The 20,941-nt window shown below is 38.1% G+C and overlaps 1 pseudogene across 10 annotated transcripts in view; it reads right to left on the bottom strand.

Annotated features, from left to right (window-relative positions):
- Nucleotides 1-382: 382 nt before the first annotated feature.
- Nucleotides 383-20,941, bottom strand: part of LOC149748476 (metabotropic glutamate receptor 7 pseudogene) — a 72,983-nt pseudogene continuing 52,424 nt past the window's right edge. For 4 of the 10 annotated variants that reach the window (XR_016394436.1, XR_016394441.1, XR_016394444.1 and 1 more), the window contains one exon: nt 11,206-20,686. The product of XR_016394436.1 is annotated as a metabotropic glutamate receptor 7 pseudogene, transcript variant X1 (transcript). The other 6 variants (XR_016394442.1, XR_016394445.1, XR_016394438.1 and 3 more) reach the window with 5 other exon arrangements.

Raw genomic sequence — 20,941 nt, 5'->3', positions numbered from 1 at the left:
ATTGAGACAGTTTGCTTTTCCCTGTCAGAAACAACGTGAATACGTTGTATATACATCTCTGTGTCCATCGGGCTTACTTCTGTAGAATAAGGTACTACAAGTGGAATGACTAAGTGTGACATATTTTTAAGACTTTTCATACACATTGCCAAATTACCACCCAGAAAGGCTATGCCAATTTGTAGTCCACCCCAAGAGTGGATGTGAATGAAGCCTGCCTCTCACAAACACTGGCTGGTAGCACTTTTAAAAAACCGTAAGACTACAAAAATGAGTACCTCTCCCTTTTTTATGCAAGTGGGATTACTCCAAATTTTATAACTTTTTTCAGTTAATTCAGTATGACCATCTTAGCAAGTCAGTAAATTTGCATCTTTTTTTTTTTTGCGGTACGCGAGCCTCTCACTGTTGTGGCCTCTCCCGTTGCGGAGCACAGGCTCAGCGGGAATGGCTCACGGGCCCAGCCGCTCCGCAGCATGTGGGATCTTCCTGGACCAGGGCATGAACCCGTGTCCCCTGCATCGGCAGGCGGACTCTCAACCAGTGCGCCACCAGGGAAGCCTTACTGCATCATTTTTTTTGTGACCCTTCAGTGTTCCATTATATGAATATGCCACAGTGCACATAGCTTATCCGATCTTGTATAAAAGGTATGTCCAGTTTTTCAGTTACAGATAGTACTCTGATATATATCCTTACCTATATCTCTGACTATTTCTTTTGGATCAAAAGGGTATAGACATTTTAAAGACTTCTCTTACAGAATCTTGGCTTAATCTGATAGAATAACCACATTTTGTTTTATTTTGTATTCATTTGATTTACTGGTGAGGTTTACTGGCTGTTTGTATTCATTTGGCTAGTTGGTTAGTTACACCAGGTGTCCATTCTTCTGTAGTGAGAGTTTGTAAGGGTTGTATCATATGCTGTTAGTTCCATATGTCTGACTTGCTATTTCTGTATGTCATGGAGTGTTGAAAGACTCCAGTTATTTTAATGTGATGGTCCACTCAACACTTAAATGACTCATGATAGTTTCCTTTCATGTAATATTTTTTAATACCTGTGCTTTTGCGATGATCCCTTTTGATTAAATGAGTAGGTTGTTCAGCCCCAGAACTACTAGAATTCATGATCATTTGTTCTGGTTTTTGTCTGACCTTTTACCGTGACAGTTCTTGACCATCATACTTTCATGATAGGTTTTTAGTGTGTATTCTCTATACACACATTGTTTGAATTTGTTAATTGTTTGTATCCTAGAAAACAGTACTTTTCTAATGTTTTACTTCCCTTATGGTTTGAGCAGATAATTTACTGATTAAAGTGATTTATACTTGTAAATTGTTCTTATCTCTACTCTGAATAGAGGTGAACCTAGATACTAAGCCTGCTTCCACCAAGAGCATTATTTGCTTCTTGTGCAACCTCTGAATTCTTGCAAGGAGTACTTTATTCATTTGTCAGTTTCACAAGTAATTTTTTTAATACCTTCTGTGTGCCAGATACGGGTTTAGGCACTACGGATAAAGCAGTGAACCAGACAGACAAAAGTCTTGCCCTCATGGAGCTTACATTCTAGTGAAGGAGTTCAGATAGAAATTAGTAAAGTGATAAGTAATATCATTTTAGAGAGTAGGAAGTGCAAAAATATGTTAATGTAAGAAGAGTGAGGGGGGGGCAGGTAGGACTCCATTGGACAGGTTTGTTAGGGGCCAGCTTCACTGGAGAAGTGGCATTTGAACGGAGACCTGAATGAAGAGAGGAGCAAGCCATGGAAGATCTGGGGTAAGCACATTCCAGGACAAGGGGGCAATGAATATGCAGGCATGTAGGTGGGTGGCGTATTTAAGGAAAAGCAAGAAGGCCAATCTGGGCAGAGTACTGAGTGAAGAAGAATGTGGTATGACATGAGGTCAAGGAGCTAGCCAGGGGTCTGCTCTTGTAAAGTCTTGAAGGCCAGAGTAAAGATGTGGATTATTCTAAATGAGTAGAGGGTTTCAAACTGGAAGAAGGCATGATCCAAATAGTATCTGAATAAGGTGACCTGGTATAGAGAATGGACTTGGGAGGATAAAGAAGAGAAACAGGGAGACCAGTTAGGAGACTATCACAGTGGTCCAAATAAGAGATGTTTATGGCCTAGGTTAGGTTGGAAGTTTGCAGCAAGTGAAAAGTGGTTGAATTCAGGTTGTGTTTTCAGGGTGTAGCTAACAAGACCTGCAGATAGATTAGTTGTGAGGTATGAAGGGAATAGTAACAAGGAGACAAGTCGTTGATGATTATGTGTGCAACTGGGTGGTATTACTTAGAAAAAGGGGGCTGATGGGAGGAGCAGCTTTTGAGGGAATATCAGGACTTTGATTTGTTATCTTAGATGCCCTTTAGGTATCTAAGTGTCTGGACAGTGCTCAGACTGTACTTTCTATCCAAAGGTATCCAAAGCCACTTTAGATGCAAAATGTTTGAAGTTGACCTTTGCTGCTGCCAAAATAGTAGCCACTGGGGGCAGTCTGCAAGATGGCATCTTAGGTTTCTGAGGAAGAAATTAGAATACACAAAGGGGTATTAAGTATATAATTACATAATGTAGATTTCATATTTAAATTTATGGGAAAAGCAATAATTAGTTGGCTTTTGGTTTTAAATGGAAATAGACACTCATTGGGAAATAATTACTCTAACTTCAGTTCATTTTACTTTAGATCATTCTGTGATGAAAGCAATTATCAAAAAAGTTCTCCAGATGGAAGGAGTGCCAAGTCAGACATACATAACATGTTTCAGTTCGCTCAGAAGAATTTCTCTTTAATGGCTTGTTTTTCTTTCTTTCTTAAAAGAATATTATCAAGGTACTTTCTGCCATCTTAAAACTAAGTTTTTAGTCAAATCAAATGGCTTTTCTGTTTTTGAAAATGTTGTGTGATGCTTTAATTTAGGTTCCCAGAAATGCAGATTGAAAACCTTTTAACTTTTTATTTTCTGGAACATATTATCGTTAGTCACAAATAGTCTTTTCTTTTTTTGGTGATAAGAATGAACAGCAGGAGCAGCATTTGTGAAACCAAATCTAATATGAAACTGACTCTTTCTTGTGAGTAAATTTGAATTTTGAAACAGCAAAACAATAAGGTTTGATATAAAGCAAAATAAATATTTTATGTTTATGATCTGCCAATTTCCCAGAAAGAGTTTTGTGGTGACTTTAGTTATATACCAGATACATTAAAATCACCAATGGACAACACATCTTTTATTCAGGTTCCCTCTGAAAGTTTTAAAAATGTGTTGACTTAATATCACTGAACGGTTCGCTTTAAAATGGTTAAAATGATAAACTTTCTGTTTTGTGTAGTTTACCACAATTTTTTTAAAATGTGTTGTTTGAAGATTTTTGGGTTTTATAAAGGTATTGTATTAGCATAAAAATGAAAAATTTAAAAGACCACCTCTAATTGCGTTATCCTATCTAGCAATATTTACTTTTTTATTTTGTCTTCCTGCTGTCTATAAACATAATTCCACATAACTTCAATATAATTTGCCATCCTTATCTTTTCATACTAAATTTAAATTCTGTGATTCATAGTTATACTTTTTAACATTGTATTCACAAGGTTTCATTGAGTTGGTCAGTTTTTTAAATTGGTGAACAATTGGAAATAACCTAAAATAAACTATTGGAAACATCTTCATAAATACAGCTTTTTTTTTTTTCTACTTAAAGATGTATGTTTTTGATTCTCTGTTAATCAACTTGCTTGGACAATAGTGTATTAAATAAGTTGTTAAGAGTGTTTATGAAGTCAAAAAAAAGCTTATGATTGTCTGCCAATTGTTATTTCAAGAGAGTGATATTTTAATAATCAAATAGTACATACAAAGAAGTTAAGATTTGTGGTATCACACTAATTAGATATTATTATTAAAAATTTATATCATGTGTACAGTATTCTTAAAATAGCTAAGTTGACTTTCGCTATGATATTAGAAATGGAAATATATATATTAATAAAGCATGTATATTAGGAATTCTGTAAAATTAGTACCTGGTGGTATATAATAGGGCATCATGGAATGAGAAGAAAACAGTTAAACGTTTTTTTTTTATTTAGCATGATGAAACAAAGTGGAAATATAACTGAAATATACAAACTCTTTGAGCTATTTTAAGAGTAATTTTATTTCTTGGGCTTTTTTTTTCTATTTGCCTCAGTTATTTGGAGACATAGAGGTAAGCCAGTCAGTATCTGGGTATATACCTAGATCCTGGTGAGTATAGGGTGAAATAATGGTGTGAATTGTGTCACATTTATATTGTCATTTTGTATGCCTAAAAAAAGATGGGAACTTTTATTAGAAATTTTTTTATCTCCTAACAAGAAAAGTATAATTTAAAAAACTTTTAATACAAATGTATTTGCATTCGTTTCTGAAAGTAAAGGAAGGGTATACACATACAAACCACATGCATACAAACATTTTTTTGACTGTAATTAAGTTAAAAAACACAATAAAATAGCACAAAATGAACTGAGCTCCTATATATTTTTAAGAGGCATGTAAATCACACAGGATCGTGTGGTGATTATCAATAAGCTACACTCTATGAAATATTTGTCCTATATTACCACATACACTCCATTTTACCCTGCATCCTAATGTTGCTAAACTATAGTAGAAAGCAACAGCATAGCACAGGGAGATCAGCTCGGTGCTTTGCGATGACCTAGAGGGGTGGGATAGGGAGGGTGGGAGGGAGGCTCAAGAGGGAGGGGATATGGGGACATGTGTATGCATATGGCTGATTCGCTTTGTTGTGTAACAGAAACTAACACAGAATTGTGAAGCAATTATACTCCAATAAAGATCTATTAAAATAAATAAATAAAATAACACAAAATATAGTAGCTTTGAAGGATAAATATAACCATTTTAACCTATGATGTTTGTTTTCAGTAAATTCAAATTAAATATTTAAATGTGAATTTTAATATGTGGCTTGTTGTAAATAAAATATTAACACGTAGGTCTAGTTTTTGCAACCAAATATTTCATATAAAGATACTTGCCTCTTTACTACTGAAATATAGGATAAGTCTCCACATTTCACTCTTTTATCCAGTGGGTTTCATTTGTGTTTTTGTGTGTTTTCTGTATGAAATCAAAGGAGCAGTGAAGGTTGACAGGCTTATAGGAGAGTAACATTGACTCACCTACCACCCAGCAACTTGCAGCCTTATAACTTTTATTGTTTTCACATAGAAAAATTCATCTTAAATTGAAATTTTGGTCTAATTCTGAAGATTCTGTTTGGCAGAAGTCATGGGTGTATCTGTGTTTCTGTGTCCTTGAGATTCAGAAATGCCAAAGGTGTTCTAAGATTCAGTAAACTTGAGTGTTTCTGCATAATACATAAAATGTATCATACTTCGGGAGTATTTTAAAAATTTATTTTTGCATTTCTGCACATCTCAATACTTTTGTTTTAGTTAAAATAACTTGTTACTGTAGAGAACTTATATTTTTTAAAAATGCTGGCTTATGTAAAACCTTTGTACAAAACAATCCTCTTTTTAATGGCCTTGGCATCATTGTCAAGTCCCTGTTTGATTCCTTTCAAAGTGTACACATGTGACAGTTGCTCTGTAGACCTTTGGTGCATCTTGATTCCTTCGTTTCATGCTTTGTCAAACATAGGCTTGGCCGCAAAGCAACCTGTAAGTAATGGAAGGAAACACTCTGCTGGTAAAGAATGTTATGGTCCTGAACCTCTACCACCTGGTGTGTCTGGTTTCTGGCCGTGGCGTACTGCAGAACGTGCAAAAAGCAACAGGTAACGTGTTTGCATTCCCTGTCTTTTTCAATCATTCAGAGTCCTTTATTTTGGAACTTCTGTTATGTGAGCGGTCTCTGGTGCTTTCTATAGAGGAAAAAAGATAACTCACACATGGCTTCTGCCTAATGAGCCCTCTAAGGAAGAAAAACAAAAAGTAATTGGGAGTTTCAAGTTGTTTCTCAAGTGTCACAACAGAGCTAACCCCGTGGGAGTCTTGAGGAGACTAAAATTATCACCAATTGTGCATGTGAGAAAAGTTTCATTAAAGGCAGGTGTAGTTGCGTGAAGCCCTACAGCACAGAAGTAGGAATTTGGATATGTACGAATGGGCAAAAAGACATTTTAGACATGGGAAATAGTTTAATACAGAATGGATGAAAATTATGCATTAGACCTTTTCTAAAACAACTGGCTTATTAACTCAGTAAATCAGATTTAGTGAGTCAAACTAGCTTTACCTGATTCCTTATCCAGGGGATAGCTGTTGAGAGTAATTTTTGTCACAGAACAGTAAATAAAATGGTTGAACTATAGCTTTAGGCTTGCTAAGTGAAATAGATTGCTCTAGATGATTTTCAAGTGACTGACTTGGTAGTATTCACGAAATTGGGGATTAACAATTGCTTAAGAAAACAAAGAGAATTGATTTTAAATAGTACTTGAAGTAGTTACTGTGTAAAATATCTGTTCAGTTGCTCATGTTAAATGGATGTTTATAATCCCCATTCGACAACCGACTACTTTTTTGCAAATGGTAATGTGAATTGCTGTGGCATAAACTATAGTGTTGAATCCCCAGTCTTTGCACTTGAGTTTAACAACTTTGTGGTTTCCTATCTTCTTCCTGAGACACTTAATCTCAGGTCCATCCTCCTCACACAGGGTGGTAAATTAGAGAATGATTAATATCACCATTTAAAGAAGTGAGACTGAAATCTCAAGCATCCTGAACATAGGAACTGAAGGGGTCTCTCAGCAGTTCAGAGAGTTATTACCGAGCCAGTCAGCTGAATTCTGGTCAGTTTTCTCCATAGCAGAGCCCTCCAGGTCCTTGTTTTGAGCTTATTTATTTTTATACACAATTCTGTGTGGATACTGTACATAATAATAAATAGTTGTATTAACTGGGTTTAACTGGTGATGTATTTACATGAAGATCTAACTTCGTTTTGTTGATATCTTTTTAGGGGCTTTCCATTCATCAAAGCTCGTGATGTATGTAATCCGTTGCTGGTGTTTAGCTATCATATTTATGATATATAGGGCTTGAATTGGGAAAGGTGGATGGTCATTCTCCTTGCTTTTTAAACTGACAGAGCCTTACAAGAAGCATTTCCCTCTCTGAAATAAATCCATGTAAAACATGTTTGGTCACTCTCCCAATGCAACTGTGTAGTTGTGTGGATTTGGCACACAACTGGCAGCCTTGTGGTTATGCCTGTAAACAAGGAAGCCTGTTTTCCAGTCCGCAAATCAGCTGTTACCCAGTGAAACGAACTTGAGTGCCATTTCTGACCCCTCACATGGAGCTCTCATACTGAAGAATGTTCACATGTTTTCAAGAAACGTTGTTTGCGGGCTATATGTACAAATTCCTGATCTGAAAGCCAATATAAAGCAACATCTCCCAAACCTCTGCTCTCTCACCAAGGCCACACACATTCCCTCGCTTATGGCCTCATGGCAAGCTAATACTGTCAGTATCAGATTCTCCTTCCCAGTGGTTCTGGGAGACTGCATAGTTGCTCTGTGAAAGGCACCACTGCTGAGGTTGAGAGAAGAGCATCTTGGGTGTCAGTCCTGCCCTTGCATGCCCAGAGAGAGAGGTGTGCACCTCGTTCTCCTGTTACGGTTTTCCTGTGCTGCAGGGTTTGCTGCTTGTTGTCAAAATGATGTCCTAGCGACTTGTCTTCTGCGTGGTTATATAATCCCAGCACACTTCTTTATGATCTGTAGACTTTTATGGGGTTGTGGCCAGGTCAGGTTTTAAATGTTTGGAACTGTCCTATTAAACAACATTGCAGTGGCAGTGAGTCTTGATGGGAGAATTGTATTACTGTTACCCTAGTTTTGGCTTAAGTGTGGTGAGAAGATGAAATTTTTGATGGGTTAGTTTTAGTTGTGTATGTGTATGTGATTTCTTTTTTAAAGTTCTAATGTCTGTTATTCCCAGCTTAGATATGTTGACTTTCTGATTATTCATCAGTCCCTTTACTGATGTATTTTCCTCTGAAAAACTACATTTTCTTCCAGACTGTTTGTGTCTGATGGTGAAGAATAAATTTTTCATTTGCAGTATAAAGTTGATCTGAGAAAAAATGTTTACCTTGGCTCTTCACTTGGCTTCTGTGAAAGAAACTTAATAAAATAATATGGGCAGTTCCCATTACTAATCCTAACCATGTACAACAGAGGTCTGTACAGTAACATAGCAAAAATAAGTTCCTGTAATTTTACTTAGTCATTGCCTGTTTTAGACTAAGGAGCAGTGAGAGACATTTATAAATAATGATACCTCAGATCACTTTTGTTAAATGTCCTCTAATATTTGGATATTTGGATCTGGCTTGTGTTATCTTTTTTTACAATCTTGTCTTCTTTCTTTGCACTTTAGTGTAACAACTCTGTGATTTCCTGTCTTCTTCTTCAGACACTCAGGTCCATCAGAATTTCCTGTGACTGTGACAGTAGAGAGTCCTTCCTCCTCAGAAGTCGAAGAGGCCGATGATTCCTCAGAAAGTGTTCAGGAAGAGCCAGAGAAAATCCGTTTGAAACAAGAAGCACTGCAGGTACAAAGTTATCACTTTAAAGCTATAGAGAAGATTATTTTTCAAATGGAAGCCTGATTGCAACACGGCACAGCTTGTGTGAGGGTTCTGTTTTCCCCTCCCATCTGCATTGTATCCCCTTGAATGGTTCCTTAAGCTTAGACCAAGGTGAATGGTGGACATTTGAACTCTAAGAAATAAAAATCAAAACATGTCGTTAGTAATATACTTTCCTTTCCTCAGAACCTTAGTATATTAGATTTAGGTGATGTATGTAATCAGTTGCTGGTGTTTAGCTGTCGTATTTATGATACAAATGATAGCTAAACACCTATCACTAAGGTGATAGTGACCATACGATAAAGAAATTGAGTTCTGAATGAATATAGTCAGCTGATTCAGTGTTCTTGTTTTACAGATGAGAAAATTGACAGTTCTAGTTGAACTCTGTTTTTATAAGAGGAAAATATGGCCTCATTTTAAATAAAAGTAAAAAAAAAGTTTTGATGTTGATATCCTCCTTTCCTAAAATAAAAAATATCAAGAAGCTACATTCTATTACCAACTAAACCTGACCTCTAATGTCATTCCATACTTTTGTTTGTATGGACAGAAAAGAAAAATTGATTTTCATAAGAAATTTTTGTACCTCAAAAATAATATGTTTCTTTTTTTTTCACCTTTAATGCAGAGCTGAACATTTCTAGTAAATAAAGGAACAACATTTTGGGGGACCTTGTCTTTGTGCTACAAAGTTCATGTTTAATTTTTTTAAATTATTTAATGTGATTTTCTTTTCATATGAAACATGAAACTTGACAGGTTTCAGAACTAATTATCCCATTATTGTAGGACTATGGGAATTACTCTTTGGTTTTCAAAAGAGAGTTAGATTTTTATTTTTTTAATTAAAATTAATGATAATATAGAGAAATTTTAAGAAAAGAACTTAGAAAATCATGAAATGTTAGAGTAGGAGAAATCTATAGTTCGTGTAGGGTTACCCCCTTTCGTTTTATAAATGAGCACCTACAATTTGTAGCACGTAGTGGTTTATTAGTAAATGGCAGAGTACGACAAGACCCTAGAGCATCTAACCCGCCTTCCTTGTCATTTTAGATGTGATGTATTCATTTCCTTCACGAATAGACCAGGAGATTGTATTTCTAAAAGCAATGATAGACACTGGGGAAGACCAAGAAGTTTAAACACTGGACCACAGAATAGCAGATTCAGAAGGCACTGAGAACCCTTTTAGCTCTTCTCCGTTTTCACAAGACACTACAATGATGGTATCGAAGTGTTTAAGTATATAAGCCCACAAGAATCAAGAGATTTCAACATAGTTTTGAAAGACGGAAGACAAGTGGAAGAGTGTGAAACTGAAGCAGTAGAACAGAGGAAAAGCATCACCTAGAATATGCACAGTGAACACCTGCAACTGAGGAGGATTCTGACCCCACCTGCAGAAGTAGGCCCATGCTCAGATGCGCATGTAGGAGAGAGGGTGGAGTTAGTTAAAAGTGTGACTGAAATAGGGGAGCTCATTGAAGGGTTGTGTTTGGAGGAGTGGACTCCCAGCCCCGCCCTCACACTCCTGAAATGAGATGATTTATTTTGAAACCAGTGAAACTGGCGAGAACTAGGGCAGCTAGTGTGAGTTTTTACACCCTAGAAAATTGTGTTTGGGAGAGATCCTATTACAGTTACTCCCCGCTTTTTCCTGCATAAGAAACCAATCAATCGTTGACTTCAGGGAGCTTTCTGCACTCATTCTTAAATAGAAAGTAACTGTCATTTGCCTGATAGTTGAGTAAAGCTTCCAACATGAGAGGGGGAAAAAGAGTGAAAACGTATCCTAGTAGGACCAGGGACAATTTAGGGAACAAAATAATTTAAGAAAAAACCCTAATTAGTATCCTGAGAGAGGTTTAAAAAGAGCTAGCAACTATAATATAAGATTAGGGTGTTAATTAAAAAGAGAATGGTCAGAAAGCAAGAGAGGTCTCTTGGAAATGAAAATATGGTTGCTGAAATAAATTCAGTAGGAATTTAAAACATTTCTCAGTATATAAAAAAGAAAGACATAATGGAAAATGTGATAGAAATATGTTAGAGAGGCTGCATCTGGGAGATCCAACATGTTACTATTAGATACTCCAGACCCAGAAAAAAAATGGAAGGAAGCTGTCAAAGGGCAACAAAATTCCCCACAGCTGAAAGTAGACATCAGGCCTCAGACTGAAAATAATTACACAAAATGAGCAAGAATAGACTCATACCTAGGCACCCTTCATTGTGAAACATTAAAATGCTGAAAAAATAAATTAAAATAGAATAAAATACTGAGAGGATACATCCATACCCGAGAGAAAAATACCGCCCACCTAAAAAAAAGAGTTAAGGGCTTCCCTGGTGGCGCAGTGGTTGAGAGTCCGCCTGCCGGTGCAGGGGACACGGGTTCGTGCCCCGGTCGGGGAAGATCCCACATGCTGCGGAGAAGCTAGGCCTGTGAGCCATGGCCGCTGAGCCTGCACGTCCGCAGCCTGTGCTCCGCAGCGGGAGAGGCCACAACAGTGAGAGGCCCACGTACTGCAAAAAAAAAAAAAAAAAAAAAGAGTTAAAATCTGACCTTATCATACTTGTCATCAGCACCATGGATCCTGGAAGGCATTAGAAAGATACCTCCAAAGTTTTTCAGGCACATAATTTTCACCCTAGGGGTTTGTATCCAGCCAAACTATCAGTCATAAGTGGAGGCTGAAGAAGATATTTTGTACACAAAGAAATTTGAAAAATTGACCTCCTGTGCTACACCTTAAGCTATTTATAGAAATAATCCAGCACAATGAGGCAATAAACCAAGAAGGAAGGTAATAGGGGATTCGGTGCAGATTGCAGCTAGCCTAGAGTGGAGAGGCTTCTATTGATTGTGTGATTGAGAGCTTAGAAACACCTTGAGGCATATTGTACTTACTTGGTATTAGGCACTGTTGGAAGGGAGGAGGGAGAGGAAGAGGAGAAGGAACTTGAACTCCAGAGGAGAAAAGGCTATATGGGCATAAACATGAAGCAAACTAAACCATCATTGATTTTTAACGTACTATTGGTGAGGAAGACAAAAATCCACTTAAACTTGACACTATAGATGTCCCCCTCTTCAGTGACACACAGGGGTAATGACCACCTATCTAATTTGTTGTCCAAACCAGAACTTGTCCAAACTCCTTACACTTCAATAGTGTAAGGAGGCGCTCTAATGCTGTAACATCAGGACAACAGGTATAAACTGGAACAGCCCAAGGCGGCTTGGGGTATGTGGTCACCCTGCACAAGGGCAGTGACACTGGCACAGTATGGAACAAGGTGTAGTCTGTACACAGAGACACAGTACATCTGCAGTGGGCAATATTAATTTAATTGTAATAATGGCAATACTGTCTTGGTTTGCAGCTTTTATCGTCAACTTGCATGTAATCACTAATAACTAAAGTAAACTATACTTAGTATGTATTAGTATTAAGTTGGTATGTACTGAAATGTATTGTGTACTAGTATGTACTTAGTATATATTGGGCTCTAAGTGTTTTTGCATATATTAACTCATTTAATCCTCTGAATAGCCTTATGAGGTTGGTGCTAATATCATTCCCACTTTTTTTTTTTTTTGCGGTACACGGGCCTCTCACTGTTATGGCTTCTCCCATTGTGGAGCACAGGCTCTGGACGCGCAGGCCCAGCGGCCATGGCTCACGGGCTCAGCCGCTCCACGGCATGTGGGATCCTCCCAGACCGGGGCACGAACCCGTGTCCCCTGCATCGGCAGGCAGACTCCGAACCACTGTGCCACCAGGGATGCCCCATTCCCACTTTTGAGAACAGGTAACTAAGACAGGGAAGGAACTTGCCCAGGCTGTACCTATTTTAAGGTTGGATCGAGGCTTTGAGTTTAGGCTCTCTGCCTGTTCTCTTAAACCTTACTCCTTACTGACTCTCGAATAACAGAAGACTTAACTGCACATAGAACAGAATATAAATTTCAACTTTGACAACGTAAAAGCTAGGTTTGGAAGGTAGACAGGAGGTAGAAAAAAGGGAAGATGGTATGAATGTCCTCATTTTACAAAGCGTGACGTTGAGAGAGTTTATAGTTGATCAACAATGTAGGTTTTTAAGTATATCACTACAAGTCAAAGAGATCATGAGCAGTGGAATAACTCATGATGACATAACTTTACAGAGCAGTGTGGACATAGGAAAGAGTGTAAAGGAACTAAACCCTTATTAGTAAGTTAGAAAGTGAACAGATAATGCCTCCAGTTTAGTGAGAAAATAGTCATGTAAGAGTATTACTTGGAAATGGAGAAGAATTCAAAATAACAATAGTTGGACCTCCCTGGTGGCGCAGTGGTTAAGAATCTGCCTGCCAAGGCAGGGGACACGGGTTCGAGCCCTGGTCCGGGAAGATCCCACATGCTGCGGAGCAGCGAAGCCCGTGCACCACAACTACGGAGCCTACGCTCTAGAGCCTGCGAACCACAACTACTGAGCCCACGTGTCACAACTACTGAAGCCCGCGTGCCTAGATCCTGTGCTCCATAACAAGAGAAGCCACCGCAATGAAGAGTAGCCCCCGCTCACCGCAACTAGAGAAAGACTGCACGCAGCAACGAAGACCCAACACAGCCAAAAATAAATAAATAGTAATAAAAAAATAAATAAAAAATAACAATATTGACGTAAACCTCATGAAAAAGGAAATCCAGACAGCCAGTAAACACAGAAAAGTGTATGACTTCATTAAGTAATAAGAGAAAAGTGAGTCAAAACCAAGGAAACTACATGGCAATCAGATTGACAAATACATAAATAAAGTCTGGTAGTATCAGGTATTGTAGACCTGAAGTACTATGAGAATCTTCTACCCTGTTTATACTGAAGTATAAATCAACACAACTACTTTGGAAAGCATTTAGCACTCTCCGTCAACTGAAGGTATATAAATAGCCTGTGAGCCAGCAGCCCTCACCCCCGCCCTGTGTAAATACACCAGAATAACCGGTACAGCAGGATTCCTGTCCATGATTTGCATTAGCACAAACTGAAAACAAACCAAATGTCCATTAAGAGTCAAAAATTAAATAAATTTTGTGTATTCGTACAGTGGGAAAACTATCCAGCAATAAAATTGAATGAACTAGAGCTACAGGCAGCAATGTGGATGAATTTTTTAAAGCAACGTTGAGAGAAAGAAATAAGATAGAAAAGACTTCATATACTATGATCCTCTACATAAAGTTAGATGTTGACAAAGCTAAACTCTTTTGTTAGGGATGCATGCAGGTTAAAGGAAATGATTGTCAAGAAGTGAGGATGGTGTTTAACCTGGAAGAGGGAAGGAGCTTGTGATGAGAAAAGGATATGGGGCGGGGTTTGAGATGCTGACGAGTATCAATACTTTCAGATTCGAGTAGTGTTTATGTAAGTATTCTCTTTTTATTTGTCACATTGACAGTTTTGTTCTGTGCACTTCTCAGTACACATATCGTATTTTACAATTAAAAACCTGCGTAAAGAATCGGTCACTTCTTGAGTGCTGGATGTGGGAGTGGGATGAGACCATTTCATTTTAAGCCCTTCACTACTGTTTGCATTCGCATGTTCATTCATTCAGCATTAATTGAACATATTCTATGTACCAAGCACTCTTCTAATTTTATATGTGTTTTAACTCATGTAATCCTCACAAGAGCTCTGTGATATGGGAGCTTATCTCCATTTTATAGATGAGGAAGTTGAGGCCTAGAGTTATAGAACTTGTCCAAGGTTATATAGCTAATGGGTAGTGCCAGGCCCATTTGCCTCAGAGAATCTGAATTTTTACAATATAACCTAAAAGAGAAATTTAATTACTAATTATAAGCAAAAATATTGCACATTAAAGAAGATGACAAGTTTTCATCTATCCAGTTAGAGAAAAACACAGTCTGTCTTTCACACACATACATCTTGTATTGGCAGGGATTTTCCTTATTAAGCAGTTATTTATTGACCGTCTACGTTGTGCTAGGCACAGGTGCTGGGGATAAACACTTAATAAAATACACCCCCTATCTTCAAATAACTTGCACTCTAAGTGAGGAAGTAAGCCAACAGTTATAGTAGAGGTTATATACCAAGTGATACATCACTGATGGCAGTGTAAAATCTCAGAAATCTTTTGGAAAGAAGTTTGGAGACAGGTACCTCAGAGCCTTAAAAATGTTCATTTGCTTTGATCTCAAACTCATTTTTATGGATTTATTGTAAGAACGTTATTCTCAATATGGAAAAAAGCTTTCATGCATAAAAACGGTTATTGTCTGATAATATTGAAAAGTTGGAAAGAATTTAAATGTGTAAAATTGTTAACCAGTAAACCCACTCAGTGGAATATTTTGTAGCCCACAAAAAAAAATCAAGGTTATGAATCCCCTGATTATATGAGAAATGATTGATTTCAATGTTAAATGGAGAAAAGTTGAACATAAAATTTGATATCCAATATGATGGAAGCTTTGTCCCAGAAAAATCACCCTAGCCGGTGTACAGAAGGGAGGAAGGAGAGCAGATGACAGGAAGGAAAATTATTCCAAAGCCTTATCAATAGTCTTACTTAAGTAATAGAATATCAAGCAAATTTACTTTCTAACTTTTTTGGTTCCATATTTCCATGTAAGGGACATGAATTATGAATACTTTGTTGGAGGAGGATACACTTTTTCACAAAAATTTAACACTTCTAACACAATTAGAAGATTGATTAAACCATCATATTAAAAGTAGAGGAATTTTGCATTTTTTTTCCTTTTTCCCCATTGAAAACTTGACTGGCTTTAGTAATGAAACATTAAAGAATTTGAAGTTCTTAGACTCTCAATTTTTTAAACATGTTCTGAATATAAAAATATATGTTCATTGAGCAAATGTTTGTAAACAATGAACAGCTTCTTGAAGGAAATAGAAGCCACCTCTGCGTGTACACACACCTAATCTGCTCTTCTGTCTTAAAAAAGTATCAAAAATATCTTGCCATGTCACTAAATACTCTTCTACATCAGAGAATTTGATTAAGCTTATGCATCATCTCCCAGGAAAAACGCACAGATATATTATGAATGTAGAACTCCTGAAGCCCATTCATTAACTCTGGTTGAGACCTCTTGTCATTCTTTTCTTAGTGGCTTCATAGCGCATTCCTTCAGACGGTGAGCTGTTTTTCTTTAAACCAGTCCCCATTTGGAGGCTCTTAGCTTTCTTCTAGGGTTTGGTTGTAAACAGTCTTATGACATCATGTTGGTAGATAAATCTTTGCCCACATCTTTGATTTCCTTAGGGTAAACTCCTGATGTAGGATTATTGTTAGGTACCAAGAGTTACTCTCCAGAAAGTGATACCAGTTCCTCTCCCAATGATGGCATATAATAGAGTTCCTCATTCTTTAAGTGATTGTTCAAAGCAGTTAAAAGGTATAAATATACCGTACTGTTTTCATAAGTATAGGAATTCTGATTGTTTATCGCTGCATAAGAAACCACCCCGAAACAGTGGCCTAAAACAATGACAGTCATTTATTTTGTTCACGAACCTGGAGGTTGAGTAGGATATTGATTCTTTTACTACACTCTCACTGACTGAAAACAATACCTATTTGACTAGCTCACAGTTCTGCAGGTCAGAAGTCCAGGCACAGCGTGACTGGGTTTCCTGCTCAGATACACACGGGAACATGTGAGTTCCCTCCTGAGAGTGTTGAAGCACGTGAAATTTAAGTGTAAGACATTGAGCCCCAAACGCTGGATGTTCACCATAGTTTGTGTGGGTCACAGAGCTGAAATCAAGATGTCAGTCTGGCTGTGTTAGCATCCAGAGGCTCTGGGAAAGAATGGCTCCAAGATTCTTCGGCTTGTTGGCATAATTCAGATTCTGCAGTTGCAGGACAGAGGTCCCCATTTCCTTGCTGGCTGTCATTCGGGGGACAGTCTCAGCTCCTAGAGGCCTCTCACTTGCCTTCCCTGCAACAGCATTGGACTTATTCAGAGCCAGCAATGGAGAGTCTCCCTCTTGTCCCTTTTGTACTTCCATTCAGGAAGAGTTCAGGTCCTTTTCATGGGGTGCCTGAGTAGGTCACATCCACCTAGAATAATCTCCCTATCTTAAAAAAATCAACTGATTTTGAACCTTAATTCCGTCTGCAAAATCCCTTCACTGCAGCACCTAGATTTAGAGTTTGATTGGATAAGTGGAAGGTTTGTGTACTTCAGTAAGTAGGAGTCTTAGGGGCTCTGTTAGAATTCTGCCTATTGCAAGCAGTGTCCCCACTTCACGGACCGAAGTGTCTTATTTCCTGAAACTCCTAAGGGAGTTTATCAGTGTTCATTTTATTTCAGTGACCTTGGTGAATGGGAAGACTACCACCTCCGTGAGCAGGAATGGCACCCAGCTTCCTGAGTCCACAGTGTGGCTCTGCTACTTAGTGGTGTGACCTTGGCTGTGCTGCTCTACTTACTCTACTTCTCTGCCTCTGTTTCCCTCATCTGTAAAATAACATGGAGTTAGTGATTGTTCTTTCCTCGTACGGTTTGTTTTTTAAATAAATTTATTTTATTTATCTGTTTTTGGCTGCGCTGGGTGTTTGATACTGCTCTCGGACTTTCTCTACTTGTGTCGAGCGGGGGCTACTCTTCGTAGTGGTGTGCGGGCTTCTCATTGCGGTGGTTTCTCTTGTTGCGGAGCATGGGCTCTAGGCGCGCAGGCTTCAGTAGTTGTGGCACGCGGGCTCAGTAGTTGTGACTCGGGGGCTCTAGAGCGTAGGTTCAGTAGTCGCGGCGCACGGGCTTAGTTGCTCCGAGGCGCGTGGGTTCTCTCCAGACCAGGGCTCGAACCCGTGTCCCCTGCACTGGCAGGCAGATTCTTAACCACTGCGCCATCAGGGAAGCCCCCTCTTAGGGTTTTGATGATTAGATTTAATGCCCAGGGAACTCCAGGAACAGTGCTTGACTGTAAATTGCTTTAAAAGTGATTACTTTTGGAGCTTCCCTCCCTGGTGGTGCAGTGGTTGAGAGTCCGCCTGCCTGCCGATGCAGGGGACACGGGTTCGTGCCCGATCCGGGGAAGATCTCACTTGCCGCGGAGTGGCTGGGCCCGTCAGCCATGGCCGCTGAGCCTGCGCGTCTGGAGCCTGTGCTCCGCAATGGGAGAGGCCACAACAGTGAGAGGCCCGTGTACCGCAATAAAAAAAAATAAAGTGATTACTTTAAAAAAAAATGCTTTTGAATCTGCAGTTATGCAATTCAGGTGTGTTAAGCATGTTCATTAATAGGAGTTCCTACTATAAAGAGACCCACAAATAAAAATAGAACTTTTCTTTCTTGTTCTTAACTATTTATTTCTGACTTGCTATGTTATACGCATATGCCTTTTATGGTGGGCTGCCACAAATTTATGTTGGAAAAAGTGGAATTTAAATAAATCTTTACTATGCTAATTTGATAGATTTTGATAATTCATTTCACTAGCATGGTATGATATTACCAGTAGCAGACTAAAATCTGAGTTCACTTCTGGCTCTGCCCCTAAATCCTGATGAGTCCTATAGCTGGAAAGGCTTTTGGATATTATACTACGAATTAGTTATAACATTTACTCTGTTTGTTTAGGAAAAACTGGAGGAGTGCCTAAAGCAGTTAAAGGAGGAAAGAGTAATAAGACTTAAGGCTGATAAATGAGTCAATGAAGTAAACAATTTCTTATACTTTTGGGAGTGTTTTGGTTTTATTTCGATTTGATTTTAATCCATATACACATAGTTTGTAAACTTTAAAACTGTAATATGTTGCAAATTGGTTGTATCATACGGACTTTTGCATTTACTGGTATTTAGTGATCATATGATCTATATTCCAGAAAGCATGTTTTTAAAAATATGAAAATCTCGTTGTGTGTGTGTGTGTGTGTGTGTGTGTGCGCGCACGCGTGCACGTGCTTTATGACATTAGCTTATGATCTGTTCATGATTCTTTGATTCAAGAAAGCACTTTTTGTGCATATACTATATATACAGTAGCATAAAAGACATGATGAGACTCTCCTGGCAATGAATTAGGAAAGTGAATCATTTAAATAAATTTAAGATATTGGAAAACTTCTAAGAATGCAATGAAAGATAAAAATATATACTATAAGAATTACATTAGGTAATGTGCATGAAAGCAGGGCATAATCTAAAAAGTTCTAAATATACTTTATCAGAGGTTGAGCATAGGGAGGAATTTTTCAAAGTGCATATCCACTGGATTGGCGGACACTCATTCAACAAATGGTGAGCACCTGCTTATATAAGGCAAAAGGGGCATCATGAACATAACAGCCTTTCTGAGAAATACTGGAGTTGAGCTTATAGGGGGTTTTAAGTGCATAGGTGATGAGCGGAAGGGGAAGAGTGCACGGGAGTGAATATTTTGAAGGAGCCAAAGAAAACATTGGTGATCGTACATTTAAGGGTTGGGTATGATTTAGGACTTTTAAACGTAAGCATTAGATATTTTGTTCACTAAAGTTAATTCTTAACATTCAGCAGAGTTGTAATGTTTTGTTCAGATCAGATTCTATAATTCACTTTCTAATTTAAGGGAAACTTAAAGCAGGTAATTTTCTGATGTGGAATGAGGCTCCATTATGAATTGAACCAGTTAGAAATGTGATCTTTTGTGAAAGATCATTAATAAAACGATAACTTTGGTTTATTTATATACCACCTAAGCGTTATATAGGAAACTTTGTTGGGTGCCTGGGGGTTTTGGTTATTATGTGATAATGGTCTCTGTCTTTACTGGTGGAGAGTTAGGTTAATTACAGATTAATTACATTTTGAGTGTTTCAGTTTTGTTCCTTGAAACTAGGCAAGACTACTTTTGATGACAATGAGAAAAAAATCATGTCAGACATTTTCCGTCTTCTTTTATAGCTGGAACATGAAAATGCCCAGTTAAGAAATGTAAATTTCTCTTTGTCTGAAGCCCTTCATGTCCACAAGCATGATCCTGGATGATGAAGGTGTTTTGGGCAGCATTGAGAATTCTTTTCAGAAGTTCCATGCTTTCTTGGATCTCCTTAAAGATGCTGGGTTAGTTCATTTCTCTTCATGGCGTTCTTCTCTTTGCGACTATAATGGTAGTTTGCTGAGGAACTGGAGCAATTTTCATCACTTACGTGGCCGTATTTAGCCAAATTTAGTGTAATTATAGGTAATATAGTTGACGTTTTAAAAGGAGGAATTAAATTTTTTAAGAAATGCAAATAGGGGAGCCTGCTTTGGTAGAGTGGGGAGCCCATTATAAAAGAGTAACCTGTAGACAGAGTAATTAGTAGGTACAGTTTTTTGTAAAGACTAAATTGAAAGCAGTTTTCATTGAAAATATTCGGGAATGGATAAGAATTTTCCTATCTTCCATTTACTTTGCTTGTTTGATAAGTTTGAATTAAAGTTATTTTTGTCTTAGACATAAAAATTATTATTAATCTGCAGGGAAGATATAGGTCAGTGGTTCTCAACCGTGAGCAATTTTGCTGAAAGAGGGAAGTGGAGATTGATAGTTGATGGAGTGGTGTTTTGTCAGTGAATGAGTTGGTGTTGGGAAGGAAGGAACAAACACATTCTTGGAAACTGGAGGAAAGGTGGTAAAGAAGTGTGGGAATGGAGGTGTGACTGGCAGTGGACGGGGTGCATGGTACATGTTGAAGCTGCTAGTGAGACAGTGGGATGTCTCCTAGAGGATGAATCTGGAAAGGGCTGAGAATTTGGGGGAGAGAGAGGCTTGTAGTATGGAGTAGGATGTTGGCTTTTAAGATTTTAGAAGTATTTCATGATTGTAGGTCTGGGGAAATCTAAACTGCTCTTCTGTGATTGTAATAACCTTTGTCTTTTCTCCTTTCCTCCTCTGGTCCAGGCTTGGGCAGCTGGCCACAATGGCTGGTATAGATCAGTCAGATTTTCATTGACTAGGTCGTCCCCAGATGAATTCTACTGTTAGTAGTCCACCTAAAGAAGAAAAGAAGGCACTTGAAGAAGAAAAATCAGAATCAAAGCAGAGTGCCCCAGGACCAACGCAAAATCTCCAAGTAAGTGGAGAGGACAGCACTTAAGGATTCTAAGAGTGATTAGCAAAAAGGAAATGACCAAGTCAGAGAGAAAATAATAATGGTCAGTCTCTAATAGTTCACATGCTCGGGAGCTAGAAGACTCTGGAGTCCTCTCCAAATCTGAGATTAGTGAATGTGGGCCTGTTTCATGATA

This window comes from Delphinapterus leucas, chromosome 9 (assembly GCF_059928025.1).
Source record: "Delphinapterus leucas isolate spDelLeu-1000000601 "Yukka" chromosome 9, BTC_Dleu_Yukka2, whole genome shotgun sequence".
Taxonomy (NCBI): Eukaryota; Metazoa; Chordata; class Mammalia; order Artiodactyla; family Monodontidae; genus Delphinapterus; species Delphinapterus leucas.
Note: the sequence above shows the minus strand (reverse complement) of the source record. Positions and strands in the feature narration are given on the sequence as shown.